Below are 15,373 nucleotides of genomic sequence, written 5' to 3' on the forward strand. Positions count from 1 at the left end.
AGCTTTTGCACCCTTGGGGTACTAGGCTAGATAGAGTTGAGTCTTTTGAGTTACTGATGTAATCATGACAAACTCTTTTGGAAGTATGGATGATGAATGGTGCCATTTTTAATTTAAGAAGAAAAGTTTATGCCATGTGGAATCTGTAATAATTATTGTTGGGGACTTGTTCTCAAATACTAAGAATTAAGAACAAGGCAACACAGAAAACGTCAAACGTTACAGTCCTTCGTCCTTTGAAGCATTATTTCCCTTGAGATATAATGATCTTCGGACGAAGGTTATGAAGGACACACCTTCATAAACATTACATATCATAATGAAAAAGGGATTGCATGGAATATAAAAGATAACATGAATAGTTATATATCATTATCAACTCATTTTTATTTTATTGCTATAGAAGAATAGAAATGATGTTGGGTCACAAATATACCTTAGACTTGAAAGAAGGTAAAAGTACAAGCGTGATGCAAGAGGAAATACCAAGTTAGTGTGAACAGTACGGGAGTACTGTTCACCTATTTATAGGCACGGGTCGCAGCCCATGTAAAATTACATTCAGGCCCTTTGCTTTTGATAATAACTCTATAGTAATCTATCGGGGTCTAAATAGTCTTTTCCTCTTTAAGTCGGTTTCCTCCCTTCTACCATCATGCCGAAGCTTCCTTGCGCACAGCTTCGGCTCTGTTCCATCCTTCGTTCTCTTTGTGTTTCTTCATCCAGCAATTTTGACATGTCCGAAGGGTTCGTGTCCGAAGGTACCTGCTCATGTATTATACTCCAGAAACATTGTCAAGTCATGTTTTTAAGGACCTTCGGAAGCCGAAGGCCCCCAACAGTAGCCCCTCGCGATATTAATTTGTTAGGATAATAAATTCAGATTGCGATATGGACGAAGGCCCTAAGCCGAAGGTCCGAAAAAACACCTTCCTCTTGCTAGAATAGCAACAGTCAATGTCAAGCGGGGCCCTCCTGTTCTCAATGCGCCAGGTGTATAAATAAGAGCACACCGCAATGTCATTTGGTACGCTTTCTTTGCCATCTGCTCTTGATTACTCAGTTTTAGCTCCTGCGCAACAAGACTTGCTTGACTTGAAAGTTTTTTAAGCTTCGGCTTTAAAAGCGGTTTCTAGCGATTCCGAAGATGTATGAAGATAAGAAAGTTGTTGCTGAAACAAAGCTGAGCCTTCTTGAGGAGAAGAATCTTGGCTTTCTTGAATCAATATCAAAGATGAATACAGAAAAGATTACAAGGGAAATTTTGGAAGGTTTATCTGAAGATACTGGTGATAGTGACAGTTATGATGCCGAAAGTGGAGGGGAAGACTCGGAAGATCGACCCTGGCGGCCAAGCCATGCAGTTTTTGGAAAATCTACCATTAAACAAAGCCATCTTGCCAATATGAGATGTAGATATTTTCGGGATTTGTCTATTATGAGGGCTGACGAAGGAGAGAAAACTTGTCCTACTCCCGAGGAAAATGAAGTCGTGATCTTTCGAAGCTTCTTCAAGGCTAGGCTTCGGTTTCCTCTAAGTACTTTCGTGGTTGAAGTCTTGAAGATATTTGAAATCTACCTTCATCAAATTACTCCCGAAGCAATCATAAGGATGGGAATCTTTGTATGGGTCGTGAAGAGTCAAGGTTTGGAGCCAAATGCAAAAAGTTTCTGCAATATGCATGAGCTATTATATGAGACGAAACCCTGGGGTATAGAACAATATCATAACAATTTTGGCTGCTATAGCTTCAGTGCTCGATCTAGGTCAAGCTGTCCCGTGCCAACCTTTCGAAAGAGATGGCCCAGAGACTGGATGAAGGAATGGTTCTATGTGAAAAACAATTTGAAGACACGAGCAGATATTAAAGATATCATCATGCGCCCTATCTGGCAACATTTCGGACTCCGGAAACCGAAGGTGGAAATGGATGAAGCAGCCGAAGAGTGCCAGAGGGCCTTCGGCATAATTTGCTCTTTCATCGGGACGAGGGACTTAGTTCAAGAGCACGTGGCCTACAGGATATGGCCATTGGTAGCTAACTGGGAAATGCCGAAGGAAACCATCAGCAACCCACACGAAGGTGGTCTGGTTCGACTAAAATATACCTTCAGGTTCGTAGACCAATTTATCGAGCCAGACGACGATTGGTTGAAATGCGTTGAAGCTACAAGCGATGAACTGCTTGGGCCGTACTCGAAGGCAGAAGATACTGCACTATCTGCGGCCTTCGGAGGCCGGAAGAAAAAAAGACTCAACCGAGTTTTTGATGCTATTGGGTTCGTCTATCCTGACTACCGTTACCCAATACGGGGTCAGAAAAGAAAAGGTACGACTTCTGTGAAGGAAGTTGATTCGGCCGCTCCTAGTGAGCCAGCGCCGAAGAGAAAAAAGATAAAAGTTCTTACACACCGGCCACGCTATATTGAGCCAGCGACAGTGCCTGAGTTTGTCGGTGAAACCTCTTCGGCCACCGAAGCCAAAAAGCCTACTCATCTATAGAATATTGAAGAGTCGTCTGCAATGCTAGAGACAGAAAAATGCAAGAACCAAGGGCTGAAGAGACAAAGACATCGAAAGTTTTAAGTCCTTCAGCAAGAGTTGAGGTGCCAATGCCAACGCCGAAGGCACAAAAGGACCTTACAACAACTCCCAAGAGAAAGATAATGGTTAACGTGCTAGATGTGCTAGAAATAATAAAATCTTCAAGCTCTACTTCGAAGATAACTGTCGAAGCTCCAAAGACAGAAATTGAGGCCAAAGCTGCCAATAGCCAAGTGGAAACCGAGACTGGGCTTTCAGAGCCTGCCAAGAGGAAATTTTTGGAAACTGGAAAAGAAATAGAAAAAGAATCTGTAGAAGAAATTTTATCTAAGAAAACCGCCATCCCTATTCCCGAAGCATCTTCTGAAGCTCCCAACTATGTCTTACACCATGCTTCGGGTAAAAATCTGACTGAAAAAGAAAAGCGAGAAGCTGAATTCTATGTGCAAAAATTGAAATATCCGAAAGGGGCGTTGATATTCAATGGCAGCGGAGAAGAAGACTTCTTGTACTGCCTCCCAGACAGCAAGGAGATCTCTGTCTGCCGGGAGATGGCAAGAAACTTCGGATTCCCAACTCTAGAAGATGGGCTTTCAGTTTTGTCAAAAGATGAATTGGCCGACAGCTTAGCATATAACAGCTTAAAGGTGAGAAAATACACTTTTTGTGTGGTTAAAAATTTGTGTGTTTATTTCTTAATATCACATTTCTTTTGCAGGGCCTCATTCTCAGCAATGCCCTGAGAGCGCAAAAAAGTGCCGAAGATGAAGGGTGTGCCATGGCTTTAAACAACCTTCGTTCCGAAGTAATTGAGCTAAGGAACGAAGGTCTTGAGAAAGATAAAATATTACATTCATTGGTAAATAAAATAAAAGAAAACGAAGCTGCTTCCAAAGCTCAAGTTGAGGCCCAGAAGCGTGAAATTGAGGATCTTCGGAAACAGCTAGCCGAAGCTAAAGAAAAATGCGCAGTTGCAGAAGCTAAACGAGAAATCAGTGAACAATGGGCAAATCATTTAGAGAAAAACGTTGAAGAGCTTCGTGCATCCAAGGAAAGATGTTATGAAAAGTCGATAGAGTGTGTTAAGAAAATAAAAACTAGCTTCGCCAACATTGGCGCGTATTCAAGCGAGGAAAATTTCGTAAAGGGCGACCCCGAGGGCCCAATTGAATGGACCAGCCACGAAGCCGAAGCTTTTGAAGAAGTTTTGAATGGCTGCGGAGACATATGCGCCTTTTCGGGTGTTAGGGGGGTTGCCACTATTTTGGAGAGCAGAGGCTGCGATCATGTGAAATCCTTGGCACAAACTGAGGTTGCCTTATCTTCTGAAGATATAAAAGACCCCTCGGCCGAAGCAAGCTTGGTTGGTGGTAAATTTTTCACCGACATCTGGGAAAGTGGTGGCCGGGAGATGGCTCAGAAATTATAAGGAGAAGTGAAAAAGGTATTCACGACGCTAGAAATGTAGAAGAGGCCGCTGAGAAAAGTGCGGATCTCGAGAGGCGAATAGATATTGACTACTAAGTTTTGATTTTATGTTGTAATTATATGATTTCGGACTTATTTACACTTTGTAACACAACCGCACTATCTTCTCCCCCAGAGCCCGCCGAGCCATTGGCGGACCCCAACGCAAAGGGGGATGACGAAAATAGAAAAATGGCCGAAGCTATTATGGATAAGGTTGTTGATCAACTACTAAACGAAGCTGCAGAAATAGTCTTAAGAGAAGATTAGCTGCTATTGTAAAGACATTGAGAATGTAATATTTGCTGGACAGAGTATGTAATATTTTTATAACCTTGAATGTAATATATAAGCTGTTTGTAACTCAATTCTTTACGATGCATGAAACTTTACGTACATACCGTTTTTGAGCCTTCGGCGAAAAAACACTGTTGGGGGCCTTCGGCTTCCGAAGGTCCTCAAAAACATGATTTGACAATGTTTTCCAAGTTGAAATATGTGAACAGGTATCTTTGGAATCGGTTCATGAGCATACAAGAGCATGGTCAGGACGAAGCCTGAGCGAGACGAAAGGTGATTAGGACGAAGCACAAGGTGATCACGAAGCTGTGCGCAGAAAAGCTTCGGCATGACAGCAGAAAAGGGGAACCGACTTAAAGATGAAAAGGCAAATTAGACCTCGAAGAATTACTATAGAGTTATTAGTAAATGTAAAGGGCATGAATGTAATTCTACATGTGCTGCGTCCCTTGCCTATAAATAGATGAACAGTACTCCCGTACTGTTCATGCTGACTGAGCATTCGCTTTCTGCATCATGCTTGTACCCTTGCTTTCCTTCAAACCAAAGGTACATCTATAATTTGTAATTGTGGATATGGTAATGCAAATAAAAATAAGTTGATGATGATGTTTATATTATTTTTCGTATTTCGTATATGAATTCTTCCTCGTTATTTATTGTGTTTACGAAGGTTTTTCCTTCATAGCCTTCGTCCGGAATTCATTATATCCGAAGGGAAATAATGTTTAGAAGGACGAAGGACTTTAACATTTAACACTTTTCATGTTGCCTTGTTCTTAATTCTTAGCATTTGAGAACAAGTCCCCAACATTGGCGCCCACCTCCGGTGAACTCACTTCCACTTTTTGAGTTTTGAACACCTTCGGCAAGCATAGACCCTCGTCATGCCGCCAAAGAAAGCTTCAGCAACAGGGACTGCAGCTCTGCAACCGCTGGACCCCAACCAGGAGACCCTCTCTCTTCGGGAGGCCTGAAGCCAGAAGAGGAAGGCCACCAGTCCAACGCCCCAGGAGGACGAATTGGATCAAGAAATCAGAGATATGGAGATGCTTCATCAACAGGTGCAAAGGAAGAAGGAAAAGATGGCTAGGCTAGCTGACCTACAAAGGCAGATAGACGAAGCCTCTGAAGAAGTTCGCCATCTTACTCAAGATGAGTAGAACCGAAGGCCCCAGCACAGAGAGCTTCATTAGGAGGGCTTCTTCAACGAAGATGACTGGTATGAGAATTTCCATCATGGAAATTTTGCTTTTGATGATGCTTCTCCTCTGTCAGCAGAACTGCATGCTACATCTTGGCCTCCGTCTTACAAGCCACCTCAACTACCCATGTATGACGGCCACTCAGATGCGAAGCAGTTTCTGATGAGTTACGAAGCAACAATATGTTCCTATGGTGGCAATACAGTAGTCATGGCGAAATCTTTCGTCATGGCTGTCAAGAATGTTGCACAAACCTGGTACTCCTCTCTTCGGCCAGGAATAATCACATCATGGCAGAAGCTGAAGGATATGCTGATCACCAGTTTTCAAGGGTTTCAAACGAAGCCGGTCACTGCTCAAGCCTTATTCCAGTGCACCCAAGATCACGAAGAATATCTTCAGGCATATGTCCGAAGATTCTTACGCCTGAGGGCACAAGCACCAACAGTGCCCAATGAAATCGTCATTGAGGCCATGATTAAGGGGCTTTGGCTGGGACCTTCAGCCCAATACTTTGCCAGGAAACCCCCTCAGACTCTGGAGAAATTGCTTCAGAAGATGGATGGATACATCCACGCTGACAATAACTTTCGACAGAGAAGGGAGGAAGCTTACAGATTCTCCGAAATAGCCAGGGGCTTCGGAGGGAGGTTTCATCCTAGACATGTCAAATCGATTCATTCCACCCAGAATGATGACAGGGGAAGCCAGCAGCAGAGGCCACAATATTCCTCCCAGGCTTCCCATGCTTCGGGACAGCAGCAGAGTTATCCTCGGCCTTCAGCTCCAAGGGGCAGAGGTGCCAGGGGCTTCGGAGGAAGATTCGGGGATCAGGCAAGGAAAATTTATTGCTTATTCTCTGGTGAGGACAAGGGCCACACCACCAGGATGTGCCATGTCACCATCCAGAAACAAAAAGAAATAGCAGAAGCTGCAGCCCAACAGACCCAGCCGAAGCAGGTCATGCATACTGCTTCGTACCACTCGCCTTATATCCCAGAGTATGTGGGTAACCACCCTGCAGCTTCTGTTGCTTCGGCAAGTCAATCTCAGGCATCTTGGCAATAGCTTCCACCTCTACCACCAATGCAACGAGGCTAGCAGCCAGAAGGGAGTCAGCATACTCAACACCAACGAGACTTTAGAGAAGAGTCCGAAGCTCGCACAATCAATAGTACTGTGCCAGAATCGAAGCACATTTATTGACGAATATCCTACCTCGGCAGCAGTTTTTGCATTCAGTATCATTTTCTTTTTAATAAGGAACAATTATTGAAAGTCTAAGTGTTTTTTGTCGTTTTCAATTTCTTGTAATAGCTTCGACTTTTCTATAGTACAAGTATACCTTCTCCACAGAATAACGGAGTCCAAAAAGTTACCGAAGCATAAGAACTTATGGTTACGGGGTGAATCTTCGAAATAACAAAAAGTCGTTCCTAAGGGAGCGCAGCGTAAGTTTTCTGCTCAAAAGTCGTTCCGAAGGGAATGCAGAGCTTACAACGAAAAATAAACGTTGATTCCGCTGAAAGTAAAAGGCGAAGAAGCTCCTAAGGGAGGCTTACAGCAAAAAATAAACACTGATTCCGCTGAAAGTAAAGTCGAAGAAGCTCCTAAGGGAGGCTTACAACGAAAAATAAACGCTGATTCCGCTGAAGTAAAAGGCGAAGAATCTCCTAAGGGAGGCTTGCAGTGAAAAAACGTCGATCTTCGGCAAATATCATTTTGCATAACATCACATCATCACATCATTTGCATAGCATAACATCATACATCATATTGCATCAACGACGCAAGAAGGGGGTCTCAGTATTGATATTCGAAGATTGTTTCGAAGAAATAGTACCAGGGCACAAAAATAGTTATTGAAGAACTATACCTTCGTCAAACTCTGAAATGAAAAGATCTATTGGTTTTTGATTTTACAAGGATTGGTTACTAATTTTATGAGAACACGGATATTATTTACGAAGCATGAAAAGAAGGGAAGGTGTTTTTTCGCCGAAGGCTCAAAAACGGTATGTATGTGAAGTTTCATGCATCGTAAAGAATAGAACCATAAATAGCTTATATATTACATTCAAAGTTACAAAATATTACACATGTTCCTCAACAAACATTACATTGTAAATGTTTTTATAATAACATCTAATCTTCCCTTAGAACTACTTCTGCATCTTTGTTTAGTAGCAGATCAACAACTTTATCCATGATGGCTTCGACCATTTTTCTAATTTCGTTGTCCCCCTTCACGTGGCGGTCCGCCGATGGCTCGGTAGGCTCTGAGGGAGGAGAAAGTGCGGCTGTGTTACAAAGCGTAAACAAGTTCGAAATCAAAAAATTACAACAAAAAGCCAAAAACCACTAGTCAATACCTATTTGCTCTTCGAGATCCGCACTTTTCTCAGCGGCCTTTGCTACTTTTCTAGCATCATGATTACCTTTCTCGCTTTTTTGTATAATTTCTTGGGCCATCTCCCGGCCACCATTGTCCCAGATGTCGGTGAAAAATTTTCCACCGACCAGGCTCGCCTCGGCCGAGGGGTCTTTTATATCTTCAGAGGATAAGGCGGCTTCGGATTGTGCCAAGAATTTCACATGGTCACAGCCTTTCCTCTCCAAAATAGTGGCAATCCCCCTGGCACCCGAAAAGGCACATATGTCTCCACGACTATTCAAAATTTCTTCAAAAGCTTCAGCTTCGTGGCTGATCCATCCAATTGGGCCTTCGGGGTCACCCCTTATGAAGTTCTCCTCACTTGAGAATGCGCCAACGCTGGCGAAGCTGGTTCTTATTTTCTTAACACATTCTATAGATTTTTCATAACACTTTTTCTTGGATGCCCGAAGTTCTTCAACGTTTTTTTCTAAGTGATTGGCCCATTGTTCACTAATTTCTCGTTTTGTTTCTTCAAGTGTGCACTCTTCTTTAGCTCTAACTAGTTGTTTCCGAAGATCCTCGATGTCGCCCTTCTGAGCTTCAGCTTGAGCTTTGAAAGCAGCTTCGTCTTCTTTTATTTTATTCACTAACGAGTGCAATATTTTATCTTTTTCGAGACCTTCGTTCCTTAGTTCAATTACTTCGGAACGAAGGTTGCTCAAGGCTATGGTACACCCTTCGTCTTCAGCATCTTTTTGTGCCCTGAGGGCATTGCTAAGTATAAGGCCCTAGAAAAAATATGTGTTAATAAGTTTAAGCAAATAAAAAAATTGGTTTCAAGAAAAAATACAAAGATCTCGTTTTTTTCACCTTTAAACTATTGTATGCTAAGCTGTCGGCCAGCTCGTTCTTTGACAACACTGAGAGCCCGTCTTCTAGTGTTGGGAATCCGAAGCTTTTGCTCATCTCCCGACAGACAGAGATCTCCTTGCTGTCAGGGAGACAATACAAGAAGTCTTCTTCTCCGCTGCCATTGAATATTAACGCCCCCTTTGGATATTTCAGTTTCTGGGCATAGAACTGAGCCTCTTGCTTTTCTTTTTCAGTCATCTCTTTCCCTGAAGCATGTCATAAAATATAATTGAAAGCTTCGGAAAATGCTTCGGGGGCGGCAGTGTTAGTTTCTTCAGCTGAAATTTGTTCTGCTGCTTCTGTTTCTTTGGTTTCCAAGGATTTCACCTTAGCGGGCTCTGAAGGCTCAGCTTCAGTCTCATCTTGGTGCTTTGAAGCTTCGGCACCAAAAGCTTCAATTTGCACTTCGGTACTTTCAACAATTATCTTCGGAGTAGTACTTGAAGACTTTATTGTCTCCAAAACATCCAGTACATTAACCATCCTTTTTCTTTTGGGGGTCATTGCTGGACCCTTTTGGCTTTTTGGTGCTTCAACTTTTGCTGAAGGACTTAAAATTTCATATGTCCTTGTTTCTGAAGCCTTTGGTTCTTCTATTTTCTCCATCTCCGGCATTATGACTGGCTCTTCAACATTCGGTAGGGGAGTCAGCTCCTTGGCTTCGGTGGCTGAAGAGGTTTCACCGACAAATTCAGGCACTGTGGCCGGTTCAATATAGCGTGGCCGGTGCGTAAGAACCTTTATCTTTTTCCTCTCCGGCGCTGGCTCACTGGGAGCGGCTGAAGCAACTTCCTTCGCTGAAGTAGTATCTTTCCTTTTCTGACCCCGTGTTGGGTAATGGTAGTCAGGATACACGAACCCAATGGCATCAAATACTCGGTTGAGCCTTTTCTTCTTCCAGCCTCCGAAGGCTGCGGACAATGCAGTATCTTCTGCCTTCGAGTATGGCCCAAGCAGCTCATCGCTTATGGCCTCAATACTTTTCAGCCAGTCATCATCTGGCTCGACGAATTTATCTCCATATTTGAAGGTGAATTTTAACCTAACTAGTCCACCTTCGTTAGGTTCGCTGACGGTTTCCTTCGGCATTTCCCACTTTTCTGCAAGTGGCCATACTCTGAAGACAATGTGTTCTTGGATCAAATCCCTTGTCCCGATGAAAGAACAAACCACGCCGAAGGCCCTCTGGCATTCTTCGGTTGCTTCGTCAATTTCCACCTTCGGCTTCCGAAGGCCGAAGCGCTGCCAGATAGGGCGCATAATGATATCTTTAATATCTTCTCGCATCTTCAAGTCGTTCTTCACATAGAACCATTCCTTCATCCAGTCCCCAGGCCATCTCTTCCGAAAAGTTGGCACGGGACAGCTCGACCCAGAGCGGGCGCCGAAGCTGTAGTAGCCAAAATTGTTATGGTATTGCTCTTTACCCCAAGGTTTTGTCTCATATAATAATTCATGCATGCTACAGAAACTTTTGGCATTTGGCTCCAAACCTTGACTCTTCACAGCCCATACGAAGATGTCCATTCTTATGATTGCTTTGGGAGTAATTTGATGGAGGCAGATTTCAAATATCTTCAAAACTTCCACGACAAAACTGCTCAAGGGAAACCGAAGTCCAGCCTTAAAGAAGCTTCGGAATATCACGACTTCATTCTCCTCGGGAGTCGGACAAGTTTTCTCTCCTTCGTCAGCCCTCACAATAGACAAGTCCTGAAAATATCTACCCCTCATATTGACAAGATGGCTTTGTTTAATGCTTGATTTCCCAAAAACTGCATGGCTTGGTCGCCAAGGTCGATCTTCAGAATCTTCACCACCACTTTCCACATCATAGCTGTCACTTTCACTAGTGTCTTCAGAGAGGCCCTCTAAAATCTCCTTAGTAATCTTCTCAGTGTTTGTCTTTGCTATTGATTCAAGGAAGTCGAGATTCATCTCTTCGGAAAGGCTTAGCTTCGACTCAGCGACAGCTTTCTTGTCTTCAGACATCTTCGAAAATGCCAAGAAAGTGCTCTCAAAGACGAAGCTTAAAAATTTAAAAAAGCCAGGCAAGTGTTGGTGTGCAAAGAGCTAAAAATTAGAAAGGCAAGAGCAGACGGCAAGAAAGCATGCTAAATGTGCTCGCGGTGCATTCTTATTTATACGCCCAATGCGTTGCAAGTGGCAGGGCCCCACTTGTCATTGACTATTGCTATTCTAGCAAAGGAAAGGTGTTTTTTCGGACCTTCGGCTTAAGGCCTTCGTCCATATCGCAATCTGAATTTATTATTCTAGCAAATTAATATTGCGAGGGGCTACTGTTGGGGGCCTTCGGCTTCCGAAGGTCCTCAAAAACATGATTTGACAATGTTTTCCAAGTTGAAATATGTGAACAGGTATCTTCGGAATCGGTTCATGAGCATACAAGAGCATGGTCAGGACGAGGCCTGAGCGAGACAAAAGGTGATTATGACGAAGCACAAGGTGATCACGAAGCTGTGCGCAGAAAAGCTTCGGCATGACAGCAGAAAAGGGGAACCGACTTAAAGATGAAAAGGCAAATTAGACCTCGAAGAATTACTATAGAGTTATTAGCAAATGTAAAGGGCATGAATGTAATACTACATGGGCTGCGTCCCTTGCCTATAAATAGATGAACAGTACTCCCGTACTGTTCACGCTGACTGAGCATTCGCTTTCTGCATCACGCTTGTACCCTTGCTTTCCTTCAAACCAAAGGTACATCTATAATTTGTAATTGTGGATATGGTAATGCAAATAAAAATAAGTTGATGATGATGTTTATATTATTTTTCGTATTTCGTATATGAATTCTTCCTCGTTATTTATTGTGTTTACGAAGGTTTTTCCTTCATAGCCTTCGTCCGGAATTCATTATATCCGAAGGGAAATAATGTTTAGAAGGACGAAGGACTTTAACATTTAACACTTTTCATGTTGCCTTGTTCTTAACTCTTAGCATTTGAGAATAAGTCCCCAACAAACACCTTCCCTTCTTTTCATGCTTCGTGAAGAATATCCATATTTTATAAAAACATCCAATCCTCGTAAAAAATATTGTGCCTCGTAAGCAATAGGTCTTTTCATTTTAGAGTTTGACGAAGGTATGCTTCTTCAATAATTATTTTGTGCCTTGGCACTGCTTCTTCGAAACAATCTCCGAAGATCAACATTGAACCCCCTTCTTGCGTCATTGATGCAATATGATGTATGATGTTATGCTATGCAAATGATGTGATGATGTAATCTTATGCAAAATGATATTTGTGCCGAAGATCAGTGCTGACTTTTCGCTGCAAGCCTTCCTTAGGAGCTTCTTCGCCTTCTATTTCAGCGGAATCAGCGTTTATTTTTTGCTGTAAGCCTCCCTTAGGAGCTTCTTCGCCTTCTATTTCGGCGGAATCAGCGTTTATTTTTCACTGTAAGCCTCCCTTAGGAGCTTCTTCGCCTTCTATTTCGGCGGAATCAGCGTTTATTTTTCACTGTAAGCTCTGCATTCCCTTTGGAATGACTTTTGAGCAGAAAACTTATGCTGCACTCCCTTAGGAATGACTTTTTGTAACTTTGGCAACTTACACTGCGTTCTGTAGAACGACTTTTTCTGTAATCACGAGCTCCTAAGACCGAGCCTTCGTGCTTCGGCAATTTTTCTGACGCCGTAAATCTATGGAGAAGATATATTTTCATTATGGTAAAAAATGAAGCTATTACAAGAAATTGAAAATGAGAAGAAAAAACTTAAGCTTTAACGATTGTTCCTTATTTAAACGAAAAATGAAAACGAATGCAAAAACTGTTGCCGAGGTAGGATATCCTCTAGTAGATGTGCTTCTACTCTGGCACAATACTGTTGACTGTGCGAGCTTCAGACTCCTCTCTGAAGTCTCGTTGCTGATGAGAGTGCTGGCTCCCTTCTGGCTGCTGGCCTCGTTGCATTGGTGGTGGAGGTGGGGGCTGTTGCCAAGACGCTTGAGGTTGGCTTGCCGAAGCTGCAGGATGGTTACCCACATATTCTGGAATGTACGGTGAGTGATATGAAGAAGTATGCATAACTTGCTTCGGCTGGCTCTGTTGGGCTGCAGCTTCTGCTATCTCTTTCTGTTTCTGGATGGTAACATGGCACATCCTGGTAGTATGGTCCTTGTCCTCACCGCAGAATAAGCAATAAATTTTCCTGGGCTGATCCCCAAATCTTCCTCTGAAGCCCCTGGCGCCTCTACCCCTTGGAGCTAGCGGCCGAAGATAGCTCTGTTGTTGCCCCGAAGCCTGAGAGGAGTATTGTGGCCGCTGTTGCTGACTTCCTCTGTCATCATTTTGAGTGGAATGGATTGATCTTACATGTCTTGGGTGGATTCTCCCTCCGAAGCCCCTGGTCATTTCGGAGAACCTGTAAGCTTCCTCTCTTCTTTGACGAAAATCATTATCAGCACGGATGTATTCATCCATCTTTTGGAGCAGCTTTTCCAGGGTTTGAGGGGGTTTCCTGGCAAAGTATTAGGCTGTAGGTCCTGGCCAAAGCCCCTTGATCATGGTCTCAATTACAATTTCATTGGGCACTGTTGGTGCTTGTGCCCTCAGACGCAAGAACCTTCGGACATACGCCTGAAGGTATTCTTCGTGATCCTGGGTGCACTGGAATAAAGCTTGAGCGGTGACCGGCTTCGTTTGAAACCCTTGGAAACTGGTAATCAGCATGTCCTTCAGCTTCTGCCATGATGTGATTGTTCCTGGCCGAAGAGAGGAGTACCAGGTTTGTGCAACATTCTTGACAACCATGACGAAAGACTTCGCCATGACTACAGTATTGCCACCATACGAAGATATGGTTGCTTCATAGCTCATCAAAAACTGCTTCGGGTCTCAATGTTCATCGTACATGGTAAGCTGGGGTGGCTTGTAAGACGGGGGCCAAGGTGTAGCCTGCGGTTCTGCTGACAGAGGAGAAGCATCATCAAAAGCAAAATTTCCATAATGGAAATCCTCATACCAGTCATCCTCGTTGAAGAAGTCCTCTTGATGAAGCTCTTTGTGCTGAGGCCTTCGGTTCTGCTCATCTTGAGCTAGATGACGAACTTCTTCAGAAGCTTCATCTATCTGCCTTTGCAGATCAGCTAGCCAAGCCATCTTTTCCTTCTTCCTTTGTACTTGCTGATGGAGCATCTCCATGTTCCTGATCTCTTGGTCCAAGTCGTCCTCCTGAGGCGTTGGACTGGTGGCCTTCCTCTTCTGGCTTCGGGCCTCTCGAAGAAAAAGGGTCTCCTGGTTCGGGTCCAGCGGCTGCAAGCTACAGCCCCTATCGCTGAAGCTTTCTTTGGCGGCATGACAAAGGTCGATGCTTGCCGAAGGTGTTCGAAACTCAAAAAGTGGAAGTGAGTTCACCGGAGGTGGGCGCCAATGTTGGGGACTTGTTCTCAAATGCTAAGAATTAAGAACAAGGCAACACAGAAAACGTCAAACGTTACAGTCCTTCGTGCTTCGAGGCATTATTTCCCTTGAGATATAATGATCTTCGGACGAAGGTTATGAAGGACATACCTTCATAAACATTACATATCATAATGAAAAAGGGATTGCATGGAATATAAAAGATAACATGAATAGTTATGTATCATTATCAACTCATTTTTATTTTATTGCTATAGAAGAATAGAAATGATGTTGGGTCACAAATATACCTTTGACTTGAAAGAAGGTAAAAGTACAAGTGTGATGCAAGAGCAAATACCAAGTCAGCGTGAACAGTACGGGAGTACCGTTCACCTATTTATAGGCACGGGTCGCAGCCCATGTAAAATTACATTCAGGCCCTTTGCTTTTGGTAATAACTCTATAGTAATCTATCGGGGTCTAAATAGTCTTTTTCTCTTTAAGTCGATTTCCTCCCTTCTAGCATCATGCCGAAGCTTCCTTGCGCACAGCTTCGGCTCTGTTCCATCCTTCGTTCTCTTTGTGTTTCTTCATCCAGCAATTTTGACATGTCTGAAGGATTCGTGTCCGAAGGTACCTGCTCATGTATTATACTCCAGAAACATTGTCAAGTCATGTTTTTGAGGACCTTCGGAAGCCGAAGGCCCCCAACAATTATTCAAGAATATATTGGTTTTACTCTTTTGACTCTTTCGCCACGATTGAACCTTGAACCTCAGAAATGTGATGTTGAGAATATACATGATTTTTCAGATGGCAGGAAGAGCGCGTCGTGGACAGAATGAGCGTATTCCTCCACCACCGCCGCCACCTCCTACTCTGCAGGAGCTGATGGCTCAGCAGAATGAGATTCTGCGACAGTTGGCGCAGCGTCAGCCGCCACCTCAACATTATGGTGGTGGTGATCATCAGCGTCACCCCGCAGCAGCCACTTATCAGGAGTTCCTCAGTACCCAGCCACCGTTGTTCACCAGGGCCGAGGACCCACTTGATGTTGATGTATGGCTGAGGGTAGTGGAATCCAAATTCCCGCTACTCCATGGAATTTGGTCAGAGGTGACTAAGGTCAGATTCGCCACCCAACAGCTTCGCGGTCCCGCGTGGACATGGTGGGACCACTTTCTTGCTATGCAGCCA

This window comes from Zea mays, chromosome 7 (assembly GCF_902167145.1).
Source record: "Zea mays cultivar B73 chromosome 7, Zm-B73-REFERENCE-NAM-5.0, whole genome shotgun sequence".
Classification (NCBI taxonomy): Eukaryota; Viridiplantae; Streptophyta; class Magnoliopsida; order Poales; family Poaceae; genus Zea; species Zea mays.